An 8,402-nucleotide genomic window follows, 5' to 3' on the forward strand; every position below is an offset into this window, starting at 1 on the left:
ATTGTGGGGTATGTAATAGAGCTTCTCCTCTTGGAATAAGTGTTTTTCAATCTCAGTCAAAGCTAACAACAGAGTGGAGTAGGTTTTACAGGCTTTTTCCTACATGAGAGACAGCTCCACCCACCTTGTTCACTCATCAACTTTGCCAGGGCTGAGTGCTGAGTCACTTTGATGATGCTGCTGGTCCTCCACTGAAAGTTTTACCTTTGCTTAGATGCCCATGCCATCCTACTGGTGTGCAAGTAATTGCCTGGAAAATTCTGTATACTGGAAAACAGAGGAATGTAAAAGATTCCTGGCAGCATATTCAGCTGTATCATTTCACATAAGGTAGGTACATGAGTCTGCAAGTATCAATAGAACAGCTGTGGCTGTGGGCCTATCATATGGTATTACATCTGTGTGAAAACATGAAGCAAATCAGTGCTTCTGTTCTGGTTCTGAAATTAAGCCTGAGGGTCTTCTGTGAGTCAAACTTACTGGAACCCATTCTTACAGCCAAATTTAAGGGAAAAAAACCAGAAAAACAAAACAAGTATCAAACATATTTTGTCTAATTTTATGAGAATTGGTGATTTGGTTTGTAATACTCAACCTTTAGCTTTGCATTTCACATGCTGTACTCTTCTTGGCATTTCTGCACATACCACCAGAAACTAGCATCCAGCCTGTGAGGAAGGAAGTGTAGGGGTGTACGGCCAGGACTGTGTGCAGCAGGCACAGGATCATGAGTGTGATCAGTTCCACCCACAGGCTGAACCACAAGCTCTCCACAGACTCCTTCATAACACAAGGAGGATGAGGGGCTGCAGGGCCTGGAATGATAGACAAAGCTTTTTCTAGAACTCTCCATTTTTTTAACCTCTTATTTCTTCTCCCTAAGGCAAGTTGTATTTTGAATCTACCTACACTCTCAGTACATGATAGTGCCAAAACCCTTTGCATTAACAAGGAACATGGATTCCTCTGCCTTGCTGCCTCCTTCTGGGATCTTGCAGACCCTCACCATGGAGTCAATCTTAATGACACACTGCACTGCAAGGAGCTTGATTGTGAGGCTGCAGCCCCACAAAGGCAAAGGTGACACCCATGAATATAGATTCAGGAGTGTGTGAGGAGGACTTACCTTTGTCACAGCAGGTAAGAATGTCATTCCTGACACCCTGGAGGCTGACTTTGTTTGTAGTTGTGTGGAAACAGACATGGTTTGGCTCTGTCCAACCTATCAGGCACTGCTGGTTGTTGGTCTGCTTTGCCAGTGTGTCATACTTCTGATGCATCCTCCTGATGTGGAGGATTTGAAATATTTCCAGACTTCATTTATTTTATTTCTAAAATGGACAATTGTTTGTATTCAAACACTTTTGCCCTGGTTACTTCCATTTCTGGATGCAGCTGTGTTCTGTTCTAGGCTGGGGAGGTGGTGGACAGCACTGCTCAGCGCCCCGCTTCCCCTGTCACTTGACTCCACAGCATAAAAGAGGAAAACAGCAGAGGTTTCCATTTCCTTCCCTAAATCCCACCCTGACATTTCAAATTATCAGTCTAGAATGACATGCTGCAGCATGTCTCATGTAGAGCAGTAGATGGCTCTCTTTCATCTGAAGTCCTGTTGGGAAAAGAAACACTGGGTCTTAGGAGAAAATCCAGCCTTGTTCCCTCAATGCCATGGCTTCCTTTGGGCAAACTCTCATATTCATTCACCAGTGCAGACAGGATACAGCTGTGATGATGTAGGAGTGCATTTTAAAGTGATTACTTATACTCGATGGCTTAGAAGATGAAGAAGGTGGCCAGGTAAACTAGATCAGTCATGCTAACTTAAATTGTAGTATAACCTAATGGAGCAAGATAATACCTATTCTGTCAACCTATTAAGTTTTATAGCTAGAAGAACAGAATAAAAGTTTTTTATAGTAGGATAGATTAAAAGTTTTTTCTGAGTTCCCACATTTTTTTCAGTCTTTTTGAAACTACTATTACAAGATACCTTTATTTATACCTTTTCAAGGAATCTGACTTTTGAAATGTTGTTTTTTCAAGATCAACAGAAGAAAGGAGCAGAGAAATACTGATCATATTTACAATATAATAATCATCCGGTTATTCTCAAATAACTGAAAGTAACATAAACAGAGTTCAGTAAATGAAGATTTGTTTGTCTCTTTAAACACTGTACAGCATACAGCATTTTAATGTTGTAAATACCTAACAAGGATATTAGATTTTAAAATTATAATCTACGAAATAGAAGAATATAAAGTTAAGGTAGCATATTGTTTGGACAAGAAGAAATATGCACATGCATCCAAGCAAAACATTTCTCAGGTTTCCCATAAGAGAGCAAGTTGCAGTCAATCAAAAAGGAAAATAATTAGGATGCCTTAAGCTGGGCAGTTCTCTGACTGTAAAGCTGAATACAAAGTCATTAGTTAATCATGCATAAGATGATGCTGACCAAATCAGAAATGGCTTATGTGGCTCTGGCAGTACAATGTGTTTTCATCTGTCTGGAAATATTCCGTCTGCTGCAAATGCCTCAGGGCTCCCTGTCACCATGGATATTCTTGCCTGGGGGTTTATGTTGGGAGAGAAGACCCATTCTGCCTTCTTTTCTTATTGTTTGTTAGCATAAGCATTTCATGCTGCTCAATTTTTGGCATTGGCCATAGTAGCAGAAAGCCTGGGACTTTCCTCAATTAGCAGCATTGCTTTCAAATAGAATAAAGGAAGGCGTGTGTTGTGTCCTCTATAAAGTACTCCTCTGGGTTATATGGCAGTGCTCAGCTAGAGTCAGAGAAATAGCTTAGGCTTGGTATCGCCTAAATTGTAGTGTTACATTAGCCAGTGGAAGTATAGATTGGAAGTACAGGTAACCTTAATATCTAGACTTTTAAAAGATATGGGAATGGCAATGATGCTGGACATTTCCTATTAAACAAGTGGCCTCTGTTCAGAACACTCACCTGTGCATGGAAACATGGTCTCATATTTCTCCCCTGTCAGGGGCATTTAGTAACTGCAGTGACTACTGAACCTCAGGCAAGACAAGGCACTGGGGCTTTGTGGAATCATCTTTTTTCTTAACTACAGTTGTTTTCTTATGTATAAAAGCCATGAAGATCATTATGGAAAAGAGTAGATTCCCCTCAAGCTTTGTAGATTAGTTCTGTACGCTCTGGGTTAATGGCTTTAAAAACTTCACTGTGGACTACTAAGGGATGTTGGAGTGCTCACTATGAAGAGCAGTTATTTTGTCTGTGGAATCCTAAAACCAGAGGAATAGCTATGGTCTGTGGGACCATTGCTCCCTTCCCCACAGTACCCTGTCTCACACAACATTGAATAGTAAATGCTGAGGGAAGGGCTTGTATGGACCAAATATAGGGTGATACATCCTCTGAATAGTCTCTGAATGTTTGAATAAACTGACTGGTGACTCAGGCTATTCCTGAGCAGGATGTGGTACCTCTGTTCTGAATAGTACCTGACATTTGTCAGACAAGAATTTATGCCATCTGAATTCATTTAAAATTCAGTATTCAGGTTCCCTGTGGCAAGAAGTTCCACATCTGAATTATATACTATGGATGTGTTGTACATTTAGGGTCTTTCTGAGAATAAATGCATTTTTTCTGAATCCCCAGTAAATACTTAACACCTACCCATAGAAACATCAGCTTTTAAGGCATTTTACTAGTGGAGAGTCATGTTGGACTTGTTTTTTCAGCTGTGTGTCTGAGTCTTGGGAAACCATGTCTTTATACATGCCTGGCGCCAGGTTAGAATGATTCTTTAAAGAGTTTCCACCCCATAAGCACTGCATTATAATACTGCAATGTTGAAGATGTTCAGATATGTGGCAAAACAAAATTAATCTGAATTATCTTGTCATAAAAGATGGAATTTTGAAGATAAAATATGCTGGTATCTCACAGGTTGTCTCCATAGTGTTGTCCTATTCCTGATGGGAAGTTGATTGGTAGCTGGATTTGCCAAAGCCTGGAACTGCCAAAGAACATGCCACAGCTATCACTAAAGCATTTTCTTTTTTGAATGCAAGCTCTGTAGTGAAGTTGATGGTAAAACTTAAAAAAGAAAATTCTATTGGCAAAACCTCAATTAGTCTTAGAAGTGCTGATATGTGAAATTATGCACAGTAAGTGACAGATTCTGAAAATTATATTTCTCTTGTCAGTAACTAAGTAAATACAATTTTCAGAGATCTCAGGAATCTGGATGCAACCCATCATGCAGGACAGGATGATGTGCTTTCTATGCTCAAGGAACCTGATATGCCAATCAAGGTAAGAACCTGTGAATTAGGTACTTAATAATTTTCAGTGTCTTGCGTTAACTAGGCATTCTCCTAGTCAATCTTGGAGGCTTCAAAATGCATGTGACAGTGTGATATTCCTTAGACTGGTTTGGGAAATAGAGGATAACTCTACTCATTTTTACCAGCAGGTGTCAAAGGAAGATATTGGTCTGAATAGTCTCAGATGTTTGGTATCTAGGTGTGCCTAGCAAAAAGAAACAGAGCTGCCTCCAACAATAAAGGCACTTCTCCTTTAACAAGGATTTGAAAAATTGTTGACTTTCAAAAGAGTAAATGTAATGTCTTTTTATTAAAGCATTTTTTTACAATGTTTACCAAAATTTGTCACTCCATGCTTGAAAATTAAGCCTGAATTCATGGTAATTATAACATTTTCATAACAGAATTGACCTCCTTTTTATTCTGCAAATGTTGGCAGCTATCCCTAGCTATTAAACCTAGAGGATGTATATAAAAGCTTCATATAAAAATGAAATAGACATGTTACAAAACAAATGAGAAATAAAGAGGAGAAGGAAGAGAAAGAAACAAATAGAGGGAGAGGGAAGGAGAACAGGAGGTGAGCCCCATTTAGATAACTTTTAAAATGCTGAACCTATTTGTACAGCAGTGCTCATGCTGTCTCAGCTGAGAAGTCTTTTTGTAGCTCTGATGTGCGGCATGGTGGCAGGGCAGAGAAGCTGCTGCAATACTCTTTGGGTGTGGAAGCCAGCCATCCCTCAGAGGTACGAGCATCAGAGAGCCTCTGGTGCCCTACTGCAAGCCCTGCCTTATCCTGCTGTGGAGTGATGGGGCCTTTGAAAAGCCATTGGCTTTTCCCTCCTGCAAACTGGCTCCATGATCATGCCTGCCTCAGGATATCTCTCTGCAATGCTTTTCCAGGTTACTTTACAGCTGTTGATCCCAGGAAGATTTTGGTGTATGACTTAACAACTGTCGCTGTCTACACTTCAGGATTTGGAAAGTGGTACATATTTTTAAATTCAACCTTTAAAATTCTCAGCTAATAGTCCAATGCACCCATTACAAACTCTCAGTTTTTTCATGAGGCTTGCTTTTTATATTACCTTACTCTTCAGATAACTGTAGGGAAACTGTTCTTCCTGACTAGCATGGAAAAGTCTTCTGCAGTCTTTCATAAATTTTATATATTCCTTAAATACTCTTACACGCATTCTTCATGCTGTTTACTGGGGACCATATCTCTAGGGATAGAACTATTAAAGATATATAAAATATATATATGCTTTTTTTGTGGTCCATGTCAGGGAGTAAACCCTGACTTGACTCAGCTGGTGTCAATACATCCATATTTCTCAGAATCACTTTTCAAAGAATCACAGAATCACTGGGTTGGAAGAGACCTTCAAGATCATCAAGTCCATCCTATTCCCTAACACCTCAACTAAACTACAGCACCAAGTGCCACATCCAGTCTTTTTTTAAACACATCCAGGTATAGTGACTCCACCACCTCCCTGGGCAGACCATTCCAGTACTTTATCACTCTTTCTGTAAAAAAGTTTTCCTAAAATCCAACCTATATTTCCTTTGGTGCAACTTAAGACTGTGTCCTCTCATTCTATTAGCTGTTGCGTGGAGAAAGAGACCAACCCCCACCTGACTCCAGCAACCTTTCAGGAAGTTGTAGAGAGGGATAAGGTCACCTGTTTGGAACAGCCTGGCCATGTACAAGTTCAGATGTATCAAATCTTGGGCTGGTGCCTATCACATAATATTTTGCACACAGGTATGTGTCCACATTGTTGTACTGCCATACCTTGCTGAGAGAGGACTTCTGCTTCCTTAGCACCAATTAACATTCTATGTTTTGTACTATGCAGAAAAACTGCATGTGTCCTGATGCTGAAAGTTCTGTTTACTGGAGAAGGAGAAACAAGACAACAGTAATTCCTGAAGTCAATAAAACAGCAACCTGGTTGTGGTTTACATAAGATCAATTAAGACGAAAATGTATAGGCATTGCAACTAAGCATAAGTAAAGTGCAGTTGGAAAAATTTAACAGCTGTTTCAGATATAATAAGAAATGTAATTGCAACTCCTGAGCTCTGTGTCATCCAACCATCAGCTTATGCCTCTCAATCCTTGGTAATTTTCAGGACCTTTCTGGATCAAGCCCCAAGAAACCTCTTCTGACCTCATCCTACTTTGAACAGCAGGCTGTATCAGACAACCTCCTGAGTCTTCTGCTCTGAATTTTCCCATGGTCTTGTGATTCTGTGACCCCTCTAAGGACAAAAAAATATAATGTACCCTAGGTGTTTTAAATATAGTTCATGTGTTTTTTCAATATCCAAAGTAACCAGCTGCCAAGAAAAAAAGAGAAAAGAAAGGAAAGGAAAGGAAAGGAAAGGAAAGGAAAGGAAAGGAAAGGAAAGGAAAGGAAAGGAAAGGAAAGGAAAGGAAAGGAAAGGAAAGGAAAGGAAAGGAAAGGAAAGGAAAGGAAAGGAAAGGAAAGGAAAGGAAAGGAAAGGAAAGGAAAGGAAAGGAAAGGAAAGGAAAGGAAAGGAAAGGAAGAAAAGGAAAAGAAAAGAAAAGAAAAGAAAAGAAAAGAAAAGAAAAGAAAAGAAAAGAAAAGAAAAGAAAAGAAAAGAAAAGAAAAGAAAAGAAAGAAAAGCTCCCAGAACTGTTGTTAGTGGTCTGCAAAATCACTGGGTAAGTCTTTAGCCTAAAAACATGGCCAGGAGACCTTAGAATGATGTCCAATATAGGACACATTTCAGACGTATGACAGCAATGGCCAAACATTTGGTTGTTACAGCAAGTTTTGGAAAGATGTAGCTCTTGGGTCCGCACCCTCTTCATTTAAATAAACATGACTGCTGCTGTGGGTGGTTGGCATTGGAACAAACAGTTGCTTTTTGGACAGTGTGAATGAATACCCTATAGTAGCATTACTCAAGGGCTAAGTTTATTTAGACTGTGGTGTATTTGGTGACTTGAAACATGAAACCTTTACTCAGTTCCTTCACCCTCCCTTCTTTCTTGTAGGCAGTATGTGGTAAGAGTTAGTATTCAGGGAGAGATAACTGGTGTTTACCTATGTCAAAACTAAGCACAGAGTTTTGTGCAAGTTTTATAAATAGTTAAAGTATATTTTAAAAATAGTTCTTAATCTCTCTGTCTATAGAAGCCATTTTAGCTACTACAGGGACTGATTTGTAATGGGCAATTTGTGTAACATGTTATGTGATTGTCAAATAGATGTCATCTAAAATAGAATGGAGTTTCTAAGAGATTTTACCAATATAATTAAGGTCTAAATACCTCTAACTATTTTTTCTTGATACCATAGTGGAGTGGGTTGGAAATTTCTTTTTTTTTTTTTAATTTTTATTTTTAGATTAAACAAAAAGACAAATTAATTTAAAAGTCACAGTTTTAGCTTTTGACCAATTTCCAAGCATAAAGTTTGGGTTTTATTTTTAGAATGAAAAAAAATTGTCCTTCAAGAGATCACATCCTTCAACTTCTCATTTTAACAGCTGCTTCTAATCCTGTCTTCTTTTCTTTTTTCAGTGTTGACCTTTTCTGGATGTGGCAAGATGGAGGAAATCAGGACTGAAAAGAGTATACACCATTAAGAAGTGCTCTTCTTTCCCTCTTGATAATTCTATTTAATTTCCTTGGGAGCAGATCCCTGCTGTGTCTTTCCTAGGACACATTAATCTCTAAAGGATTTTTGGTCCCTTGACTCAAGAGCAACCTCACAGATTTTTGCCAAGCTGCCTGGAGTTTGCCTAGCCTGATCTCTATGTTATGGAATACAGAATTTCAGCAAGCTGACCCTTTACTTACCATCATTGCTTGGTTTAGACTTTTGAAAAGGCATTCAGGTTTAATGGGAAGACATAAAAAGAAGCAGAAACCACAGCTTTTCTTTAATAGTGTGTTCAGGACAATAACCTCTGTTGACAGTATGTGCCTCATCTCTAACTTGCATTTGACTGACTTTAATTGTCTGACCATTTCTTCTTGTTACATTTTCTACCATAGATTAGCACCTGATATTTTCTTTCTATGAAAGAAATAAGTGTTATG

Source organism: Lonchura striata, chromosome 3 (assembly GCF_050655825.1).
Source record: "Lonchura striata isolate lonStrDom1 chromosome 3, ASM5065582v1, whole genome shotgun sequence".
NCBI classification, from domain to species: domain Eukaryota; kingdom Metazoa; phylum Chordata; class Aves; order Passeriformes; family Estrildidae; genus Lonchura; species Lonchura striata.